Here is a 24,884-nt window from a genome sequence, read left to right as displayed (position 1 = left end):
CATGCATGTACATAAAATGCAAAATATAGTGGGTTTAATAAATCATCTCGAAGCATATTTCAACAACTTCGGCTCTAGATACCATTGTTGGGTTTTAACAAGATTCATAATACTTAAAACTTTTTAAGAAACAAATTTAAGCGGAAGCATGTAAGTATTGCCATTTAGAACATGTTATACTTTAACCAATTTAAAGTTAAAACCCAAGAAGGATCAAGTTATGAAATATGCTTACAAACTACAAGCAAGTAAAGTGTTTATACCTTCTCCAAGCTATGTAGTTGATGATGAAGATGATGATGATGAATGGAGCTCCAAAACAATGAAACCTCAAGTGATTATACCCCAAGCTTGCCACCAACACCTTGTACTTTAGTTAGGATTTAATTTATACTTGAAACAAGCTTGCAAAAAAGAAAAATGAACTCCTTTCCCTTTAGAAAGGGTCACGGCAGCAGCACAAAAAAAGGGGTGTGCAGTTTTTTTTCTTTGCTAGTTACTTGATGTATTTTTCATGTATCTTGAGTCCCCAAGAGAGCAAGCATGTGTATATGGATATATGGGAAAAGGTGGTCAAATGCACAAGTTCTTAACACTAGAACTCAAACTCCCATGCCACTTCCCACTCCATAAATAAAATGGGTTTATTTTATAAAAGATGATTTTATAAAATACATTTTATAAAACTCCCATCTTATTTAATATGTGTACAACATTTATAAATCTAATAATATATAAAATGTGCCACAATGTTATTAATTATTTAACTTATAAATAATTAAATCCATATTATATAAATTATTCCATAATTTATATATATACACATCAAGTATTATTTAAGAAAACCATTTTTCTTAAAGTTCAAGTATCGCGTATTTAATCAACGAACCAATCGTTAAAATCAAAGACGAATAAGGTGTCGGTAAGTTTGTTATTGGGTATGACCCGACTTGGATCATAACACGTCAGCCACGTTAATTTAATATGTCTCTCGGGCATACGAAATATCTTCAGAAATCATTTACCTCTTTGCGCTATCTGTATTACATCATAAAAGAAACTATTTTAGTTTCTAAATTCTGAAACATTCAAGTTTAAAATATGAATATTTTGAAGTAGTGTTGGGAACTGAAGCATGAATTAGTATAATATAATGACACTTGATCAACGTGATTATATTACAGTAAGTCATGCTGAGTTTCTAAATGGAACGTGATGATTCACAGATCATAATATCATCATGTGCCATGTTATACGACTCTTGTATTCTATTTAACCTCTAAAATATCAAGAAAATATTTCTTGATGATTCGGCCTTTTCCAAGGTATTCTAGTAATTTGACAAGTCAAGATCGTGCCATCACAATTTCCTTCCTAGAACATTAACAATGTTCATTCTGAAATTCATATCTGTGAATTCTGGACCATTACAAGCGGTGCTTAATCGCAAGAAGAAGAAACAAAAGGACAAAACTCCGAAATAAAAATTGAGGTATAGATTGCAGCAAATAAAAGAGAGCATTAACTGTTAATGATAATGATTATAGAAGACAGAAGCAGAGACTTTGAAATATAAGGGAACATATAAAGCCCAACGATAAACTAGAAATTATAAACCATATATATCGATGCATATAGCAATATAAAGACACGGGAGAACTAGAAACACTATAAACCCAAGAGTATAGTAGAAGTAAATAGATTCTTCCGGCGGTAGATGAAAAAGAAGAATGACCGATATGAAAGTTAGAAGTATATCGAGAATCAGAACTGGATGGAGCATATTTATGAATACTTAAAATATGAGTTGAGGGGGAAAGAATAGAAGGTGATGAAACATGACTAGGAACTTAGAAATCAACAGATTTAACTCACACAATGGCGGAATAAGTGAATCAAACCCTCTAGTGAATAGGTTAATTTTTTTTTTGATTAATTTAGTCAAACCAAAACTAAATCAAGTGTGATTAGATCAACACCTAGAGCTGTTATTCACCACCTGGGTGATTTGGACTGAGAGAAAATTGGAGGAGCTCACTAGATCTGAGTGTGTGTAACAAATGAGAGGCTTAACCTAAAATTGAAGAACATAAGACTTTATATACCCCTGTTGTTGCCTCACCCATACGATTCATTCATCACACGTACGAGTTGGCTTCATCAGCCGTACGGGTGATCACTCACTCGTGTCTTCTTATTTAGGTTGTAATTATGACTTAGCTCAGCATCAGCCGTACGTATGAGCCTGTCAGCTGTACTAGTGAGGCTTCACTCGTACGTCTGACTAAGTCTAACATAGTCAAACATCTAAATCTCGTTCCTGCAGTTCCTGTAACCACATACAAACACGTATAGGATAATAACGAGCAATCATGGTGGCCTGTAAACTGTTGTACCTGCAATGGACGTGGGTAGATGTCTAGGGACTTGCATAAAATGCATCAACAGAAGGTGTGAGTTGTAAGGAAACGAAGGAGGTGAATTTATAAGAAAATCTCCGACAGAACAATTAAAATGGACGATCGTATTTAAAGCGGATCCTAATTCCCTTGATTACCGGAGACTCAAATCTTATTAAGAAGATTTTCTTCAAATCCCTTGAAATCTGGGAATCAATCATATCTACGTCAAATGATAAGATGAATCTACATTTACTCATTTCACTCTTCTATGTTAGCTTCATTCGTACTCTTCATATAAATGGATTGTTTATCCAAATTATTCGCTGATGATAAAACTCTAATTTTCAGCACGCATGCATCATAAAAACATACTTATTATCATTCACAACCTTTCCACTCAAATTTCGGGACGAAATTTCTTTAACGGGTAGGTACTGTGACAACCCGGAAATTTCCAACCAAATTTAAACTTTAATCTTTATATGTTTCCGACACGATAAGCAATATTTGTTAAGTTAAATTTCAAGAATTTTAAACTATGTTCATACATTCATTCAACCTCGACCAAGTTCCAACGATTCACGAACCATTAAACGAATATGATTATATATGTATATGTGTATATATATTATAACTTGAAACGTAAACAAAATATTAGATTAAATACTTTATATGATTGTATCTGTTTCAAAATATTTATCAATGGAATTAAAAGATAAGATCAAATGATTGAATTATCAGATATATTGAATTATGATTACAAGTCTCTGTTGAAAGGCCCACGTTGATTTGAGAAATCTTTCCATTTTAACAATATTCGGAAAATGGTAAAGTGATTTATAAATAAGAACAAATTGTCAATCATTGAGAACTAGACAAAAGATAGTGGAAGATTGAATCTCATAAAGACTCGATTGATCTATTTAGTTTTAAACGTACAAAAACGTTTTTCAGTTTAAAAAGAACTTTATTATTAAAACGTATATAACTTTTATAAATATCTAGAACCACTTTTGACAACTCATTACTTAACTAGTATGATAAAGATAACGATATTTATATTTTATTTTATATATATAATGATTTAAATTAATATTATATATATTTATACGCGTATTATATGTACATAGTTTTATACTTTTACTATACTTAAACTTTACCTTTACTTTATTTTTACTTTACTTTAACTTTAATAATTCACTTTAATAATTCATACTTTAATAATTCATACTTTAATAATTCACTTTAATAATTCAAAAATCTATTATAAATAGAATTCAATAGGTTTCATTATTTCATAGAAACTTGAAAATATTTTTCTCTAAACTCTCTCAATCAATTTACATATATATATTTACTCCGTATTATTTCAAGATATTATTAGTATACATAAAATATTACGACGGAGTGCTGTCCGAGTGATTTCGAAATTGTTTTTCGAGTGGGATAGGATTAAGGAAATTATGGGTTATAGCTATGGAGGTGATTGAGTATGGTTCATGGGTATGCTCGTGAGGTCAATATAGTGTTTATCATTTCCGTTGCGTCTACGTACCTTTCCTGCAATATTGAATCTCAATATTGATACGTGAGTACTCATAATTTAACTTTTACATACTAATAGTGTATCCCTGACTAGTGCTCAAGTATTTAGGATTATGCATGCTTGTACTTTTAATATTGCCCTTAGACAGGTTAGGTTGAATGTTGAATTAGTTACACTTGCGATTGAGATAAGGTATAAGATATGCATGTCCTTGGAAAGCTAGCAAAAAATTAAGAACTTTTTCTTTAGATATCGAATGGTTTCGATGAACGGATTAGAAGTTATAATCAATTTAATTTTCGATATTTTTATTAAAAATGATTATTATTATCGTCGTTTTTATCGTCGTTCTAGTTTTATCTTATTATTATGATTATTATTATCTTTATCAATAAAAGGGATTTATCATTAAAAATTGTTATTTTTTTTATTATTACTATCGTTATTATCGTTAAACTTATAATTAGTATTATTATTATTATTATTATTATTATTATTATTATTATTATTATTATTATTATTATTATTATTATTATTATTATTATCGTTATTAATATATATATCATTATTTAAAAATGGTTATTGTTATTGTTATTATTATTATTACTATATTATCATTAAGATAATTATTAGTATTATCGTTAATAATGTTATAGTAACTATCATTATTAATATTAGTGTATTTAAAACAAATATTTGTAACACCTAATTATTTTGATTACTATTATTATCATTATTATGAACACGATATAAAAGACGATTAAAAGCTATTAAACGAAACGATTAGGAAATAATGAGTAAGAGTATCATGATGAAATTAAAATATTATAAGATATTGATTTAGATAAAATTATCGTTCTTATTATTTTTATCATTACTATTATTATTAAAAGTATCGTTAGTATTAAAACTATCATTTTAACAAAAATTATCATTTTAATAGAAATATCATTGTTACTATAAAACATCATTATTATTATTATTTTAAATAGAATTATTATTTTAAAGATAATATTAAAAATTATCGTAAATATTAAAGTTATCATAATTAGAATTATCATTTTATCATAATGTCATCTTAGTAATTATAAATATTGATATTTTTATAATAATAATTATTATTACAAAATAATACAACTTTTACTTACTATCATTATAGATATTATTTTATCAAATAAATATGTGATACAAACATATTTTACTACGTGTAATAACTTACTTTAATAATACCTATCATATTATCTTTATGATATTAAATGAACCCTATAAATTTTATTACTTAATATATATAAAAGTATATTTTATTATATAAATTTAATATAAAATTTTATTTATTAATAAATAAATTATATTATTTACTCTAATAAATCTTTTAAAAATATTTAAAAATATAACACGACGATATTTAAACTATATATTAATCATGTATAGATTTTTGGAAATTATTTTGAGTCAAATTTACTTTTGTTGACTTTTGCATATTAGTCTCGAGCATTAGGATTGTGGTACACTATGACTTAACCTAATTTGTTAGACAAATATTGACCAACACATAAATATATATAATTAATTTAGGTTCGTGAATCCGAGGCCAACCTTGCACTTGTTCAATGACGTTATATGTATTTTTACTACGAAATACAGTATGGTGAGTTTCATTTGCCTTTTTACCCTTTATATTTTTGGGACTGAGAATACATGCGCTTTTATAAATGTTTGACGAAATAGACACAAGTAATTGAAACTACATTCTATGGTTGAATTATCGAAATCGAATATGCCCCTTTTTATTAAAGTCTGGTAATCTAAGAATTAGGGAACAGACACCCTAATTGACGCGAATCCTAAAGATAGATCTATTGGGCCTAACAAACCCCATCCAAAGTACCGGATGCTTTAGTACTTCGAAATTTATATCATGTCCGAAGGAGGATCCCGGAATGATAGGGGATATTCTTATATGTATCTAGTTAATGTCGGTTACCAGGTGTTCACCATATAAATGATTATTTTTGTCTCTATGCATGGGACGTATATTTATGAGAACTGGAAATGAAATTCTTGTGGTCTATTAAAATGATGGAAATAAATGATTATGATAAACTAATGAACTCACCAACCTTTTGGTTGACACTTTAAAGCATGTTTATTCTCAGGTATTAAAGAAATCTTTCGTTGTGCATTTGCTCATTTTAAAATATTACTTGGAGTCTTTCATAGCATATTTCGAAGAACATTGCATTCGAGTCATTGAGTTCATCAAAGATTATTATTAAATCAATTTATAGTTGGATAGTGGATATTATGAAATGGTATGCATACCTGTCAATTTTCGATGTAAAGAAAGATTGTCTTTTAAAAATGAATGCAATGTTTGTAAAATGTATCATATAGAGGTCAAATACCTCGCAATGTAATCAACTATTGTGAATCGTTTATAATGTACATGAATGTAACGACCCGTCAAAATCGCTATTGACGCGGCACGTTAATCATTGATTCCACAGTGAGGTTTTGACCTCTATATGATACGTTTTGATAAAATATTGCATTCATTAAAATAAGTGACTTTCTAAACATAGAAAGTTATAAACATGTGGGCAAGTGCTTAGGTATAAGCAAAACCCCGAAATACATAAGTCTTTAATTTACAGGTTGACATCACAGTCCAATTATTTATTACACAACGCAGTTTTATTTTGAATGCAATAAACTTTGTACAAAGCATGAGAGACTCCATGCAGGCAACAAGCACATCACAGCGGAAGCATTCTAAGGACCTGAGAATAAAACATGCTAAAAAGTCAACACGAATGTTGGTGAGTTATTTGTTTAATTGCTCGAGTCATAAACATATATAAAGATAGACCACAAGATTTCATCAAAAGTTTATCAATAGATTCTACGTAACAGAGCACCCTGGTAACTAAACTTAATGCTATAGTGATAATTACCCCATTCGTTTTAATACACGCAAACCAACGTGTCTTAAACTCAAATAACATACGTCCGTTAAAAGGCTAGCGCTCTAGCTCGGACGGGGATGTCAAGCCCTATGGATCCATATACAATTATTCGCGCCCACCAGTCCATATCCTATGTACTGGCAGCTACTAGTTACCAAAGCTAAGGGATTTTCGGTTTAACTCAGTGTAGAATTTAGTATGTACTTGTGTCTTATTGTAGCGACCCCGACAAATCGTCAAGTGACGGCGTCGGCTACGTGGGTCCCATTACCTGATTATAAGTCTTTAAGATAACGTTTGACCAAAAATATGTCGCCTTCATTTCAAAATAAAGATTGTTTCAAAGTTTACAAGAATTGTTCAACCAAAAGTTAAGTTACAACGTTATAGATACGATTGAAATCTAGGCGACACGGTTTAAAGTAAAGTCAAAAGACGCTCCATGAAATGCATGTATACTCGACATCGGATGCAAGTATCAAATAGTAAGCGGAAGCATGTTTCACATATCGTGCAAGACCTGAGAAAAACATAGAAATCTGTCAACGAAAACGTTGGTGAAATCATAGGTTTAAGTAAGTAAGTACAAGTGAACCACAAGATTTGCATCAATGAAATAATAGTAATACATTCCAAAAGTTTGTTTCACGAGCACCCAATTATCAAAGCTTAACATTCCTTCCATTGTATACCCCATCACTTAGTGCTAGAACAAACACTGATTCTCGAAAATATATTTCATCCGTAGACGGTAGCGAACCGTCAAGGATGAGGGTTGTCAACCCATATGGCCATATAACATAAGTTCTCGCTTACACCCGGCAAGTGTAACTAATGATAATCGAATTGAGGATTTTGTTCTAAACTCGTATGTAGAATGTTTGTTTTCCCGTTCTTGTGTTCACTTAGTTCAAAAGAATTGTTTATGTTTTCTCATCCCAAATATAAGTTCAAAAAGAGTAAAAGTGGGACTATGATCTCACCTTTGATTGCACGAGTATAAATGTACTTCACAAAGTAAACGTGTGCAAAGACAAAGCTAGTCTTGACCTAAACATATAGGTTGTATCAATAACGGTAAACACAAACGGTCAAAGATGTTCAATTAGTCCTATGGCTCGTTACGACTCGATTAAGTATAGCATGTGAATCACGTTGTCAAGTTTCATACAAGAAACAAGTATAAAAGCATGTTAGAATGATTGTATAAAAGTTTGGTTAAGTTTGACTAAAAGTCAAACTTGGTCAAAGTCAAAGTCAACGGGATCGGGTCGAGTCCCGAACTATTTTTCTGAGGTTTTTATTCATATATAAGCATGTTAGAACAAGTCTCATGTGAATCGGAGGTCTAGAACATGTCAAACATTTTTAGTAAAAAGGTCAAGGGAAACAGAATCTGGACGCGGCTTATGTCGCGCCGCGGCCAGGCCTGTCGCGCCGCGACAATGGCCGTGGCCTGGTCCCAGCCCTGTTTCATTTGTTCAAGGCTTGGTAAAATTTCAAACAAACGCAAAACTCAAACCGTAAACAATTAGAAAGCGTATCTCATACCGTTGGAAAGCTCTTTTGACAAGGAACACAACTAAACATGTTGCATCAAACAAAAATAACATTTACAAAAACCGAAAACTCGTCAATTGATCAAGAAAGGTTTATTTTCAAAGTTTCAAGTTCGTAAAACGTATTTTATGATTCGGGAATCCAATTTACACATACGATATGCCGTTTCGAAGGTAATTAAGCATACATTACAACTAATCACTAACAATTAACATTCCATGGCATTCAAGCATCAAAAGTTCATGTCAAGAACTATCAAACCCTAGTCAAACATCACAAATCAATATTCATGTTTTTGAAGTTTTCTTAATCAACCTACGCATCAAAACGAAGCTAGTGATACTAGTAACACAATTAAAACATGCACTTTAACAATCTAACAACATTAACTCATCCAAAATCAAGGATTAAGCACACCCATTTCAAGTTCATGCTAGTTACTCCAAAAACAACAAATCGAGCAAACCAAACATATATTCATGTTAGACTCGAGCCATAGACACTAACTAACACCATTTCAAATCAAAAACACGAATTTAGAGAAATCTAGAGTTTTAGAAATGTTACCCAAACGAGATGAAGTTGGTATCAAATTGTAGAGGATGAAGAGAGGATTCCAAATATGTAATCGGATTTGTTGTGAGCTTCCAAGATTGAATTTAGATGATGAATGAATGGAATGGGTTTGTGTGTGTGTTCTTGAGATGGAGAGAAAAGGGATGAGGGAGATGATGGAATGGATGAAATGGGTTGACTAGTTGACCTAGTCAACTAGTTTGCCCATTTGGCAACTCCGGTCCCTCGAGTTTCAAAGCGGGTGCGGGATTTAACCGATCGAATATTTTTAAAACGCAAGTTAACGAGAGATGTTATAATTAAATGACGGAATTATTATGAACGTTAGTCAACGGAAACTACGAATTTAAATAACGAAAGGTATTATTTAAAAGAAAAAGACGGTGTTAAAAATAAATTTAACGGAAAAACGCGGGATGTTACATTATCCACAACTCAAAAGAAATTTCGTCCCGAAATTTAGTTGGAAGTAGTAGTCGATATCTCTTACTCGAGACTTTACGTTGTCAATGCTATGAATAAGTGAAAGTACGTTCTTGAGGGTTCTCATGAATTTGGATAGTCAGGGTTTTACGTTGCATTAAGGTTCGGTTTTTACGATCCCCAGTTTCAACTGGTTTTCCTATGAAGAGAAGTTTGTCATCGATAGTTGATGTATCCAGCAGGATTGCACGTTCCTGTTCCGCAGGACACGTTTCTAAGTTTGTTACACGAAATGTAGGGTAAACGGAAACTTAATTGAGTCGGAAGTTCTAAACGGTAGGGAGCGGTTCCAATACGCCCCAAGGTTTCAAAAGGGTTAACATGTCGCGGGTTTAACTTTCCCTGATTCCCGAAATGGATTACACCCTTCCAAGGTGCGGGTTCTCAATATTACGCGGTTACACACTGGGATTTGTGAGGTTCTCCTCTAAGTTTGGTATAACTCTTCTGGCGACAATGGGTTGTCTCGAGCCCTTCTCGGACTTGAACGATCTCAATTGTTGTTTCTTGATGGAGTTCAGATTTCGGTGGTTGATGCTTTGGTTAAATGAACAGGGGTATGACATTAGCGGTCATATAAGGTTTCGAAAAGTGCGCGTGAACACACGAGTGGTAACTACTGTTGTAAGAGTGATCTACTAAAGGTGACAATACGAGTTTGTGAGATGTCTTTCCAAGACGTAAATCGTTCGTTTGCTCGGTTCGTCAGTTTGTGGGTGGTACGCGGTACTCATGTCTAAGCAGGTTCCCAAGGTTTCTTGTAAAACTAGAAGTGAAACGAGTATTTCGATACAGAATAATTGACAAAGATACACCGTGTTGGAAAAGAATCTCTTAAGATACGTTTGAACAAGTTAGTTAGGGTTCGAAAAATGTTCGTTAGGACTATTCACCCTCGTGGCGAATACTTATGTAATATGAGGAGTTTCTCTATCCATGGAGAAATGTTACAAGGAGTTTCTTTAAACGGAAATGCGAACGGTAAAGATAGTAGTGAAATGAGGACTTAGAATAGGATGAGTTTACATCTCGAGGTTGCCATAACGTGCCTCTAGTTGTCAAAAGTCGAAGTCTGAAAGAGAAACGAGGTAGTACACGTAGTTGTATAGTTCGGGGTTGAATAATTAGTTGACCGATCATCAGAAACACAAGGGCGTTAAGTCAAAGAAGAGTGAAGTATCGTTGGATTGCGTGTTATCTTAATTTCCAGTAATATCAGACGGTAACGGTGAAATAACAGAGGTATGTAGTGTGGTACGTGATGACGAGAAGTTTGCTCGGATCCACAATTTAGTATTCGAATTCTTCGTGTAAAATAACGAATTTTTTTTTTTTTTTTTTTTTTTTTTTTTTGAGAGAGAGTATGCCTTTCGGCGTCCAAGTAGAAATATTTCCATATTTGAGTCCCATCTGGTGTTGTACGAATTTAGCTAGAAATGTTGGTGTGAAGAATCACGCTCAAGGTTCGATCGCGGAGAGATTAAAGTCGTGTAATACGAGAAAAGTCAGAAATGAATCTTCGGTAACAACCGGTGAGATCTAAGATTTTTACGAATACAAGTCTGAGTTGGGAGAGTTTCCTGATTACATGTGGCTTGATTTCGAGATTGATTGTAATTCCTTGACCATTAACTTCATGGTCTAGAAAATTGGACTTCGTTCAACAGAAATTCTCACTCGGAGAATTTGGTATAAAGTTGCTCTTTTCTCAAAAGTTCGAGCGTAAGATGGTGATGTTGTTCGTTTTCCTTCTTTACTTGAATAAGTTAAGATGTCATCTATAAATACAGGTTAGTCTATATAAATTTGCATACGCGGTTCAAGAGGGTTATGGATACGGGCGAGCCCTAAATAAATCAAGCGGTACTAAGAGAGATTTACAACTAACGTTGCGAGTTCGGAAAGTGGCTTAGGAGACATCGTCTCACTTAACCCCCAATTGATGATAACCGGAACGGAGGTCGATTTGGAATACACACGAGTTTTACGCAAATAATCATGAGGTCATGGATACGAGGAAGTGGGTATCGGTTTCCAACCGAAAATTATTTAGTTCACAAAAATCCATACATAATTGTAGGAAAGAAAGAGAAGAAAAAAAAAAAAATTTCTCCTTAACGGATAGGTTTTGAGCTCCTTAGTTCTATAGGTGTCAAGTCATAATTCTTAACGTATATCCTCTGATAAAATTTATAGGCACACAATATATTCCGTTGGTCACTTAAATTGCCTAAGTAGTGTCTAGGGAAAAAGTGGAGTGCAAAGAGCACGAGTCAAAGACTTGGTTATAAAACGTCTAACGGTAATGAAATCGAATAAGTATGAAGTATACGGTTTGTTGTGAAGAAACGTACCCGTTACTAGTCCATCGTCGTTCCGGGCATCCTAGGTGTCGATGTTGAAGGTTCAACGGCGTGCGTTGGGGTTGATTTTCTTATTTGGGCACACATTCCTAAAATGACCCAGTTGGCCACATTCGAAGCAAGCACCCGTTCTGTGTGCGTTGGGCATCTTTCGAGTGACGGGTCCTTGGCGTCGGTGGCGAAACCTGCCACATCCTTCAAAGTGATGCTTGTGGCATTCGTCACAAAAAGGTAGTTTTCTGGCATACCCTTTCTTGTCGCCGGGGAAAAAGGGCTCTTTGGTGAAGTTGTTATTGTTGCGGTTGTTTGGTTGCGAGGCTTCCCATTTTCTTTTGTTGTTACCCGGGTGGTTCTCGACCATTCGTACCGGTGCTTCCATTTCATTCACCGTTTCTAAAGTTTGGTGGGCCTTTGTTAAAGCCTCTTGTAGGTTAGTGGGTTGGGATGCCCTTACCCCGTGTTGAATGCTCTTAGGGAGGCCATCCATGTAAAGTTCGACTCTTAGGAATTCGGGAGTCATGAGATTTGGACACATTGAGACTAGTTCGGTAAACCGTTGATTATAAGCTCCGAGGTCATTCCCGACCGTTCTTAAATTCCTTAGCCCTTGCTCGAGCCATCGAGTCTCATCGCGCGGGAAGTATTCGGTGATCATTCTTTCTCTTAATTCGGTCCAAGAGAGTGTAAGGGCTTCATCGATACCCACTGATTGTACATACGTGTTCCACCATGAGAGAGCGATACTGGTAAGAGTGAGGGTGGAAAACTTGACCTTATCTTGGTCTCGACAACCGCTTGTGTTAAAAACGGTCTCCATTTGTTCAAACCATCGGGTGAGAGTAACCGGTCCCCCGGTTCCATCGAAAGTGGGAGGATTGTACTTCATGAAGTTCTTGTAGGAGCAACCCTCGATTGAATTACCGGCTCCATGATTGTTGTTGTTAGAAAAGTGATCGGCCACGGCCGTACCCACGGCGGTGGTTATCATTCGTTGAAGAGCTTGTTCCAGAGTTTCGAGAGGAGTATTGTGTTGACCTTGGTGAGCCATTGTTCCTTCATGAGACAAGAATATCGTTGGTTAGTATTTTCAACAATACTAACCGTGGCATGGAATAAGGATAGAGAGAAAATTTTCCTTGACTCGCCTTAAATTCTTTTATGTCATAATGTCGGAACGTCCATGTGAATCACCGTAATATAATCCCGGAAATTATATTACCCTGATTCTCATGTGCATTTAACATTACTTCATAAAGTCAAGGTGGCGCATCAACAAAATTTATCAACGTAAGATCAAGATCGAATACGAGTCAGATATGATAGAAGAGTTCGAGTATAAATGCACAAATAGTCAAGTAATTCCTACTTCAGTCTATATGCCGGTTGTAGTCTAGATTCACCTATGTACCCTATGACTCGGGGTGGACACAAATGAACTCTAAATCCCTACAACCAAGGCTCTGATACCACCTGTAGCGACCCTGACAAATCGTCAAGTGACGGCGTCGGCTACGTGGGTCCCATTACCTGATTATAAGTCTTTAAGATAACGTTTGACCAAAAATATGTCGCCTTCATTTCAAAATAAAGATTGTTTCAAAGTTTACAAGAATTGTTCAACCAAAAGTTAAGTTACAACGTTATAGATACGATTGAAATCTAGGCGACACGGTTTAAAGTAAAGTCAAAAGACGCTCCATGAAATGCATGTATACTCGACATCGGATGCAAGTATCAAATAGTAAGCGGAAGCATGTTTCACATATCGTGCAAGACCTGAGAAAAACATAGAAATCTGTCAACGAAAACGTTGGTGAAATCATAGGTTTAAGTAAGTAAGTACAAGTGAACCACAAGATTTGCATCAATGAAATAATAGTAATACATTCCAAAAGTTTGTTTCACGAGCACCCAATTATCAAAGCTTAACATTCCTTCCATTGTATACCCCATCACTTAGTGCTAGAACAAACACTGATTCTCGAAAATATATTTCATCCGTAGACGGTAGCGAACCGTCAAGGATGAGGGTTGTCAACCCATATGGCCATATAACATAAGTTCTCGCTTACACCCGGCAAGTGTAACTAATGATAATCGAATTGAGGATTTTGTTCTAAACTCGTATGTAGAATGTTTGTTTTCCCGTTCTTGTGTTCACTTAGTTCAAAAGAATCGTTTATGTTTTCTCATCCCAAATATAAGTTCAAAAAGAGTAAAAGTGGGACTATGATCTCACCTTTGATTGCACGAGTATAAATGTACTTCACAAAGTAAACGTGTGCAAAGACAAAGCTAGTCTTGACCTAAACATATATGTTGTATCAATAACGGTAAACACAAACGGTCAAAGATGTTCAATTAGTCCTATGGCTCGTTACGACTCGATTAAGTATAGCATGTGAATCACGTTGTCAAGTTTCATACAAGAAACAAGTATAAAAGCATGTTAGAATGATTGTATAAAAGTTTGGTTAAGTTTGACTAAAAGTCAAACTTGGTCAAAGTCAAAGTCAACGGGATCGGGTCGAGTCCCGAACTATTTTTCTGAGGTTTTTATTCATATATAAGCATGTTAGAACAAGTCTCATGTGAATCGGAGGTCTAGAACATGTCAAACATTTTTAGTAAAAAGGTCAAGGGAAACAGAATCTGGACGCGGCTTATGTCGCGCCGCGGCCAGGCCTGTCGCGCCGCGACAATGGCCGTGGCCTGGTCCCAGCCCTGTTTCATTTGTTCAAGGCTTGGTAAAATTTCAAACAAACGCAAAACTCAAACCGTAAACAATTAGAAAGCGTATCTCATACCGTTGGAAAGCTCTTTTGACAAGGAACACAACTAAACATGTTGCATCAAACAAAAATAACATTTACAAAAACCGAAAACTCGTCAATTGATCAAGAAAGGTTTATTTTCAAAGTTTCAAGTTCGTAAAACGTATTTTATGATTCGGGAATCCAATTTACACATACGATATGCCGTTTCGAAGGTAATTAAGCATACATTACAACTAATCACTAACAATTAACATTCCATGGCATTCAAGCATCAAAAGTTCATGTCAAGAACTATCAAACCCTAGTCAAACATCACAAATCAATATTCATGTTTTTGAAGTTTTCTTAATCAACCTACGCATCAAAACGAAGCTAGTGATACTAGTAACACAATTAAAACATGCACTTTAACAATCTAACAACATTAACTCATCCAAAATCAAGGATTAAGCACACCCATTTCAAGTTCATGCTAGTTACTCCAAAAACAACAAATCGAGCAAACCAAACATATATTCATGTTAGACTCGAGCCATAGACACTAACTAACACCATTTCAAATCAAAAACACGAATTTAGAGAAATCTAGAGTTTTAGAAATGTTACCCAAACGAGATGAAGTTGGTATCAAATTGTAGAGGATGAAGAGAGGATTCCAAATATGTAATCGGATTTGTTGTGAGCTTCCAAGATTGAATTTAGATGATGAATGAATGGAATGGGTTTGTGTGTGTGTTCTTGAGATGGAGAGAAAAGGGATGAGGGAGATGATGGAATGGATGAAATGGGTTGACTAGTTGACCTAGTCAACTAGTTTGCCCATTTGGCAACTCCAGTCCCTCGAGTTTCAAAGCGGGTGCGGGATTTAACCGATCGAATATTTTTAAAACGCAAGTTAACGAGAGATGTTATAATTAAATGACGGAATTATTATGAACGTTAGTCAACGGAAACTACGAATTTAAATAACGAAAGGTATTATTTAAAAGAAAAAGACGGTGTTAAAAATAAATTTAACGGAAAAACGCGGGATGTTACACTTATCGCGTTTAAAATAAATTGCATGTATTCTCAGCCCAAAAATATTTAAAGTATTTAAAAAGGGAGACTATAAACTCACAGTTCAATATTGAGACTCAATATTGCAGGCAAATTGCGTAGACGTAATGATGGTAGACGACTGTATGGTTGGCCTTGGATTCAAGAACAATACCCCGAACAATACCCAATATTTCCTTATTTTAAAACGGTTTGAAACCCGAATTAAAAATACCCTCGAATATACTTTATTATTATTAAACTTAAAATTAAAATTATAATTAAAATTATAAATATAATTTTAAGTACAGAATAAGAATGAAAAAAAACGTCGAGTAAAACTGACCTTTTATAGTACTTTTCGATTTACTGTAGCTCATGCGATCGCATGAGTTTTTAGTGTTTTTGCCATGCGATCGCATGGCCGCCTTTTCTGTTTTTGTTTGCTAGTTCGTCGACATCAAATAGTATTTTATTGTAGCAAATAGTGTTTTACTGTAGCAAATAGTGTTTACTGTAGCAAATAGTGTTTACTGTAGCAAATAGTGGTTACTGTAGCAAATCACTGTAGCAAAGTCGTTTTCACTGTAGCACTGTAGCAAAATACGGTTTCACTGTAGCAAATAGTGTTTTACTGTAGTAAAGTCATTTTTACTTGTACATCTTATAATATATATATATATATACATACATATATGTATATTTACATAATATTAAATCATAAAGAGAATTGGTTTAAATTAGTCGAAATTTTTCGGTTCATCACAATGAACGGGTCCTTTCACCATTGACACGAGTCAACATCTAGCTAAGAACAGAGGAGAACCTGTTAACCAATTAGAGTACTCAAGAATTGTTGGCAGCTTAATGTATCTAATGAGTTGTACTCGACCCGATTTAGCATATGCTGTAAGCAAGCTAAGTAGATACACGAGTAATCCAAGTACTTCTCACTGGAGGTGTATGACCAGGTTACTCCGGTACTTAAGATACACTAGGGATTACGGGCTGCATTATAACAGATATCCTGCAGTGATCGAAGGTCATTGTGATGCAAACTGGATATCTGATACAAATGATTCCAGAGCGACAAGTGGATATGTATTCACACTTGGAGGTGCTGCTATATCGTTGAAATCGTCTAAACAAACGGTTATTGCTAGATCCACGATGGAATCAGAATTCATCGCTTTAGACAAAGCTGGTGAAGAGGGAGAATGGCTACGTCAATTCGTTGAAGATATACCAAGATGGCCTAAGCCGGTGTCGGCCATAAGTATACATTGTGATAGCCAATTGGAGATTAGTAGAGCTCATAGCACAATGTATAATGGTAAGAATAGACATATACGACGTAGACATAATACAGTACGACAACTAATCTCTACAGGAATTATCACTATTGACTATGTGAAGTCAAAGGATAATATTGCGGATCCGCTGACAAAAGGCTTAAGCAGAGAGTTAGTGTATAAGTCGTGCGTGGGAATGGGACTAAAGCCCATGAAAGGCTAAGTTTATATGAAGGAAAACCTAACTCAGTTGACTGGAGATCCCAAGATCTGAGTTCAATAGGACAACCTACTTGTATGAACTAGCGAAGTCACTGTGGGGGAGTTAATTACTAGACTAGCAACCCCTACACTTTTAAAGGGAGTTTACTAATTAAGAGTAGACTTCCTAGTCCATTCCTAAAAGTGACAAGTAAGAGGATAAGCCTATGGATTTTAATGATTCAACTGAAATAACCATGTGTGGTTAATCAGTAGCCACGATGTAGTGAATCACCTATGTGAGAGAGAAGTGGGGTCGCTTCGAAGGGTATTGTTGGGGCACAATATTTGATAAGCTCTCGCAGAACCAGGCGAATGTTCATGACCATAACGAACATAACTATGAGGACTTGACTTTGTCAGGGAGAGTCTTGTGTGAAGCGTATTGTCGCCTACACAAACGGCAGACGAGTTCAAAGACATCGTCGTCTACTCAGAGCCAGTAGACTAAGTGCGTTTCATAAGCGAAGGTTCAAAGGGTAACACCTACCTATCGTATGCAAGATTCAACTGCTGAAATTTAATCGGAAGATTGTTGTTTCTGAGAGCGATCTCCATTCACATGGGGGATTGTTGGAAATTTTGGATAAAACAAATGGTTTTTACCAAACTTTGGACACATATTAATATATGATAACGTAATACATATTAGTAGCTATTTAGTGGATTTTGTAGTCCTTGACGAGGACTTTAAAATGAGCTAAAGTGTGTCCAAAACGGATAGAATGTGAATGAGATATCGAGTCTCAATGTTGTGTGTTTGATGCAAAAAATATGGAAATCTAGTGGAATGCATCTTGTCCCACATAGGAGTGGAGATAAACTTATGAGAGGTATATAAGTTCTTATCTCCAAACCTATGTCAAGACCTGATGATGTAGCGTGAGGGTACGAAATAGTATTATTTTTAATACAAAATACTACAAAATATGACACAAGTTTTATTAATTTACGGATGGGATATACCTAAACCTTGCTACAACACTATAGGCAGTGTACCTAATCGTAGAGTAGTGTAGTTTTTAGTAAGTCCGGTTCGTTCCACAGGGAGCTGGTGATACTTACTATATTTTTAACTATATTTATACAAAATATATATAATTATATAAGTAGTAATATTATTATAAAAGGGGAGTTTTACCGTTTAATGACCGGTTTGTCGATTCTATATTTTAAGCGTAAAGATAAATGACGATAATTAAAGTGCGTAAAATAATGACAATAAATAAAATGACAGTAAATAAAATTGCGAGTAATAAAATGACAGTAAATAAAGATACGATGAGAAATATAATAAAAGAATTATGCTTATTTAAACTTCCGTAATCATGATGTTTGACGTGTTGATTTTAATTTATTACCATGGGTTAATTGTCCTTTGTCCTGGTTTATTTGATACGTCTATCTGGTTTTTGTCCATAATAGTCCATCGGTCATAAAAATAAAGTGCGAGTATCCTCGTCAAATTACCCTTATACCCGAAGTCAAATATTCCAACTGATTAAGGATTTAAACTGTGACGCAGTTATCACTTCTGTCAACAATTACACCAGTTATCACTGTATGTAATCCACCCCTGTTTTAATTAGTTTATGAATATTAATTCATCCACTTGATCAGAATGAATAATCAATTACCCAACCCAATTGATTAATTAAATGATTATAACAGATTCCATATGAACATCACTAAATAGGACAACCATAATCATTATTAATTATTAGGTTAATTAATTTGAAGATAGGTTCGACAGACTCCAATGAGTTGTCACTCAATTAGACAATACCCCCCATCTATTAATAGTCAATAGTTCAATTTCCACAAGTGTCGGTCTTTTGCCCAAACCTTAATTATGGTCCAAAGTTCAATAACCCCTTCTTAATATTTTAGCCCAACATCACGATTACTTCGGCTCAAATAAGCATAATAATAACTTAGTTACGATACATTAATGTAAAAAGGTTGAACATAACTTACAATGATTAAAAATAGCGTAGCGTTACACGGACAGAATTTCGACTTACACACTCAAACGATCTCTATCATAAATCTTATTATTATCATAATTTAAAATTAAAATTAAGATTATTGTTATATCTTATTAAGTTAACATTATGATAGAGATATAGAATATAGATATTGATAATTGATATTGATAAATAAGAAAAAGATAGAAAAAGGTGTGTTTTTACATTACGATTACAAAGCCTTTTATAGGCGAATTTAGAAATTGAATTTTCACTTATGACCCCTGAACTATGCTCAATTAACAACTTTTTATTATTTAATATTATTCTTATTATGAATTATTTAAATATTATATTTTATTCTTGTGCATAGTTGACTCGTAATTTTTACACCGTTGCGTCGAGCGTTGAGAGTTGACTCTGGTCCCGGTTTCGGATTTTCGAACGTCCTTGCGTACAATTTTATATTTTGTACTTTGCGTTTTGTAACTTGTACTCTTGTCATTTTTAGACGTTCCTCATCAATAATTTGAACCTTTTTGATTGTATCTTGTACTTTTGAGCTTTTTGGACCTTTGTGTCTTCAATTCGTCGTTTTCGCCTTTTGTCTTCGCACTTATTTAAAATAAACGAATATTACTTGAAAATGGAACAATTGCAACTAAAATCTTGTCTTTCTTGGGGGATTTTGCTATGAAATATATGTTCCTTTTTAGCCTTATCAATATCCCCACACTTGAGCGTTGCTTGTCCTCAAGCAATACAGTCTTGAAATAATATAATACATCACACGAATCACTTCTTTATTCTTCACACTTTGTACGTCAGTGATTTTGATAGAGCGGTATAAACAATGATAGTAATGATATGGTTAAAGGTGGGTGTGTCATCCACAGTTGCCTTGGGTTTAGGACAACGACACTTGCAATCAAATAGCCGATTTACTTTCGGTTTCCAAAGCAAAGTGCACATTTGAAAGGCGGTTTACAGTCCCACATGACTATAAAAATTTAGATCCTTTAAGGAAATTGGATCTTTATGAAAACATTTGATCTTTTGAAAATTCAAGCTAGATTTTACCCTAGACAAGTTTTCTGATTTGATCCATCATCGGTGTTGCAAAATATATTTGTGGATCAATATTTTGGCTAAAACTTTTAGGTTCGTGTAATCCACTGCTATCCCGGTATCGGAAAGTACACATCCAGTTTACTTGTTCCGTATATTATCTTTCGGTAAACTACCGTCCGGTTGTAAAGGAAAGCGATGAACAAGAAACTGTTAAGGCAATGTCCCATGACATGCAGATGATTATGGTCTTTTAACGTGTCGGATGCTAGAACTATCCTTGGTAGGAGCGATAGTAAAGATCATCCTATGATTTTTTGGTCTGGCACAAGGTCCTGTCTCCGACCATGCTATGCAACCACCGTTCTTACGGTTGACACCCGATTTGGTTCAGGTGACCTAATGAATTCCAGGTGAATTCCTAGGATTTTACGTTCAATGGTAATGAACGCATTGAAAATGGGTTTTCAGAAAACAAATCGGTTTGTATTTTTGATCAAAATATTTTCTCGTTCAAGCTCGAGTTTAGATATCATTGAATTCCATGAGTTTGAATTCTCAATCTTTAAGGTCAATCTCAAGGATTGAGTAATATCAGTCTTAAAAGCTGATTTTTAATCTTTAAGGAGATTATCCTTTCTGGGGATCTGATTCATTAGTCTTATCAAGCTAATTTGCACGGTGCCTCCCCATTGTACGAGATAAATCCTTCTCATGGTTAGGATAAATCTGACCACTTGGCGACCCTGTTTGATGCTGAGGTCCGTGGATTTCCTGCTGATTTTAGAGATGACTTTTCTAGATTTTTCGTCAACCTACAGCTGGTCTGGACGACAACTTCATGACCTAAATCAAGAAGCGCGTGTCTTTTTCGGAAGACTTTACTTCCTTTTAATGATGGAATTGATTCATCGTGTAGATCCATCTTTCTTTAAAATATATTACAGTAAACCGGGTAAAACTGATTAGTATCATCCAAAGCAAAAGTACCTGCAATAATTCTTATACAAAAATGTGATAGATAGTTTTTAATTGAATAACTTGGTACATTCTCCCCACACTTAGCTTTTATTTATTCTTTTCTTTACCTTTTTATTCTCTTCTATCCCATTTTAAATGAATTCAAGCGTTTTGGGTTGTTTCTCAATTTATGTCCTCGAGGTAACAATAATTTCGGCATTAACACCTAGTTTTATCGTTCATAAATATGTATAAACATGATTTTGAATTCATTTAGTTGAAATTTTTTTCAAATTTTCACAAAATTTGGCAATTAAAACAAGTGTAAACCCGAAAGAATTTATAACCCTTCCCCACACTTGAGATCTTGCAATGCCCTCATTTGCATGAAATCAGACTATAATTATAAATTCATGAGGGTGATTAGTGTAGAAAAGTGATTAAAAATACCCAGTTTGTAATTACCAAGCTCGTCGAATGATTGATGGCGCCTCATCGTTCATTCCTTCATTTATTATATCACATTTGTTGTTTTGCATCTTGTCGTCAAAATCAGTACCTTTTGCTGAACTTAATGTTAGTCTTTGAAAGTGCGTTGTTTTACCCTGTTGTTTACATGATAAAATACGAACATATATACATATTTTTAAAGTTGGGTATATTACCCCACGTTCAAAAATTTATAAAATCAAATATATTTTTTTTTGGCATACTTTAAATCAATAAAATTAAAAATAATGATGAAAAAATTTTTCGCCCCGCCCCCGGGTAAAGTAATTTCGGCTCAACGGCCTAGTCTTCAACTCACGACGAATTTTAGAAATCATTTTTTTTCAACTTAATGAAATAAAGTAAATTTTTGTTTTTAAATTCACACAAAACTTAAAAAGAAAACATATTAATTTCATATAAAACCTAAAAAACAAAAAAAATTCAGAATGGGGGGAGAAAACTAGTTCTTTAGTGTCTGCTAGCGGAAAAGACCAATCGAATTCCATTCTCGGAACTACACGAGAACAGAACAACTAACTCCAAACAGCATTTTCTTTTTAGAATATTTGAATCTCCTCACACTTAGGTAGATGTGGTGTCGAAATTGTGATTAACTTCATCGTCAATTTCTCTTGGACCATAATCAACTTGCATATCTGTGACTTTTGCTTTAAGCCAGTGACCAGCTTTTTCCGTAATATCCACAAATTCAACTAGCTTCGCCTTTTCTTTAGGCGACAGATTGGATACTAACTGGTTATATAACCTAAAGTTTCCCTTACTTTTAGCATCAATAACCCGTTTAAAAAGTTTCTTCATTGAACTGTTAATAACGGGGTTATTTAATTTCGTATCAACTATGGGGTTCTTTATTATCAAGTCATCATTAGGTGTTACTTCATTTTCCCCACACTTAGGCGTTCTATTATTGTTAAGCATTACCGTTGGAGTTGGTAAAACAACATGGTTCTTACCAATCGTTTTTGTCGGTTCAAAAGTTTTGGTTTGTGGATATTTAGACTTTCGAATCATAAAGGTGATCGATTTCTCATCATTACTAAGTGTCATTCTACCCTTTCTTACATCAAATAACGCCCCGGTGGACGCTAAGAATGGTCGACCTAAAATTAGAGGAACGTTTGAGTCCTCTTCTATGTCAATGACAATGAATTCGACTAGAAAGGTTAAATTACCTACTTGAACGGGTAGGTTGTCAGCAATTCCAACTGGGTGCTTAATGGTTTGATCAAGGAGTCGAACACTCATATCCGTTGGAGTTAACTCACCTACACCTAATCTCTTATATAATGAAAGAGGCATAACACTCACACTTGAACCTAAATCTGCTAGTGCATCATACATGACACAGTCACTAAGTAGACAAGGAACAATAAATTCACCCGGATCACCTACCCTAGGTGGAGGATTTGGTGGAACTGTCTTCACCGGGTTTACTTCTACTGTTTTTGTTTCTTGCACTTTTTTATTCTTCTTCTTCTTCTTTCCAGAGGTATCACAAACTTTATTACCTATTAATTGCTCATACTCAACTCCTTTTCTTGCAAACGGGATGGGTGGTCTGTATGGTGCCACCACTGACTTTACATACTCGGGTGGTGGTGGTGGTGTAACTTCTTCATTGTTACTTACATCTAAAACTTTCCCATCTTCTGGTATTGGTTTTTCAGAATTTGTTGATATCATGTTAACATTTTCATTCCGAGGATTTACTTCATTATTACTCGGTAGCTTTCCTTGTTCCCTTTCACTCATCAATCTAACAAGAGTACCTACTTGTTTTTCTAGATTCAAAATGGAAGCTTGTTGAGTTCTAAATGACTGATCAAACCTCTCATTCGTTTGGGTTTGAGTTTCAATAAATTGTGTTTGAGATTCAACTAGCTTAAATACCACTTCTTCCAGATTTGACTTCTTCTCGTCAGTTTGTTGTGGTGGTTTATACAAGCCAGGTCTTTGTTGATTGAAAGTGTTGTTTTGAGTTGGTTGGTTATTCGGACCTTGTTGGTTATACGAGTTATTGTCGGGTCCTTTTGGATTGTAAAGAATGTTTTGATTTCGATTGAAGTTTGGCCTTGGCGGTTGATAATTATTCTGATAACTATTTTCCAGCCTTTGGTTCATGTAGACAACATTCTCACGTTGTTCCATCGTTTGTTCAATGTGACAGTCTTTCATTAAGTGTGGTCCACCGCATTGCTCACAACTGATTCGTATTGCGTGAATATCTTTATTCATCTTTTCCATTCGTCTCTCGAAAGCATCTATTTTTGCGGAAACGGAATCAAAGTTATGGCTAGAATCGGCTCTAGCCGCTTTAGATGAGAGATATATATCTTTCTCTTGGTGCCACTCATGAGAGTGGGAGGCTGTGTTATCAATAATTTTGTAAGCTTCAGTTGCGGTTTTCTTCATAATGGAACCACCAGCTGTTATGTCGATGTCTTTTCGTGTAGCAACGTTGACACCTTGGTAGAATATTTGTACTATTTGATAAGTGTCTAAACCGTGTTGAGGACATCCTCTCAACAACTTTCTGAATCTTGTCCATGCCTCATATAATGTTTCATTTGGCTTTTGCGCGAACGTAACAATTTCTCCTTGAAGTCTTACGGCTTTAGATGCTGGAAAGAATTGTTTAAGAAATTTTTCAACTAAATCATCCCATGTAGTAATCGCCCCTTCAGGTAACGATTCCAACTAATCTTTGGCTTCTCCCTTTAAAGTCCAGGGAAATAACATGAGATAGATTTGTTCGTCTTCCACTTCTCGGATTTTGAATAGCGTACAAATTCTTTTAAACGTACGAAGGTGTTCGTTAGGATCTTCATTCGGTGCACCACTGAATTGGCATTGGTTAGTTACCATGTGTAGAATTTGTCCTTTGATTTCATAATCTGGAGCATTAACTTCTGGCTTAATAATGGCGTGACCTTGGCCCGTGCGTGTGGCTCTCATTCGATCTTCCATACTTAGAGGTTCCGTTACTTCCATAATTGAATTTGTTGAATACGAATCACTAGAGGATTCTGATTTAATGGTTTGTGGCTCAGGAGGAATAATTAGTGGTTCAGGATCTTGGAATTGTCCTTGAATATGCTCCGGGTTCTTAATT

The 24,884-nt window shown here is 34.7% G+C and overlaps 1 non-coding gene across 1 annotated transcript; it reads left to right on the top strand.

Annotated features, from left to right (window-relative positions):
- Window positions 1-24,272: 24,272 nt before the first annotated feature.
- LOC139865344 (small nucleolar RNA R71) lies at window positions 24,273-24,379 on the top strand. The gene has a single exon (XR_011764870.1). It is a non-coding gene; the product is annotated as a small nucleolar RNA R71 (small nucleolar RNA).
- Window positions 24,380-24,884: the final 505 nt, after the last annotated feature.

The sequence above is a fragment of the Rutidosis leptorrhynchoides genome, chromosome 8 (assembly GCF_046630445.1).
Source record: "Rutidosis leptorrhynchoides isolate AG116_Rl617_1_P2 chromosome 8, CSIRO_AGI_Rlap_v1, whole genome shotgun sequence".
NCBI lineage: Eukaryota > Viridiplantae > Streptophyta > Magnoliopsida > Asterales > Asteraceae > Rutidosis > Rutidosis leptorrhynchoides.
This window is presented reverse-complemented; position numbering and strand designations above follow the sequence as displayed.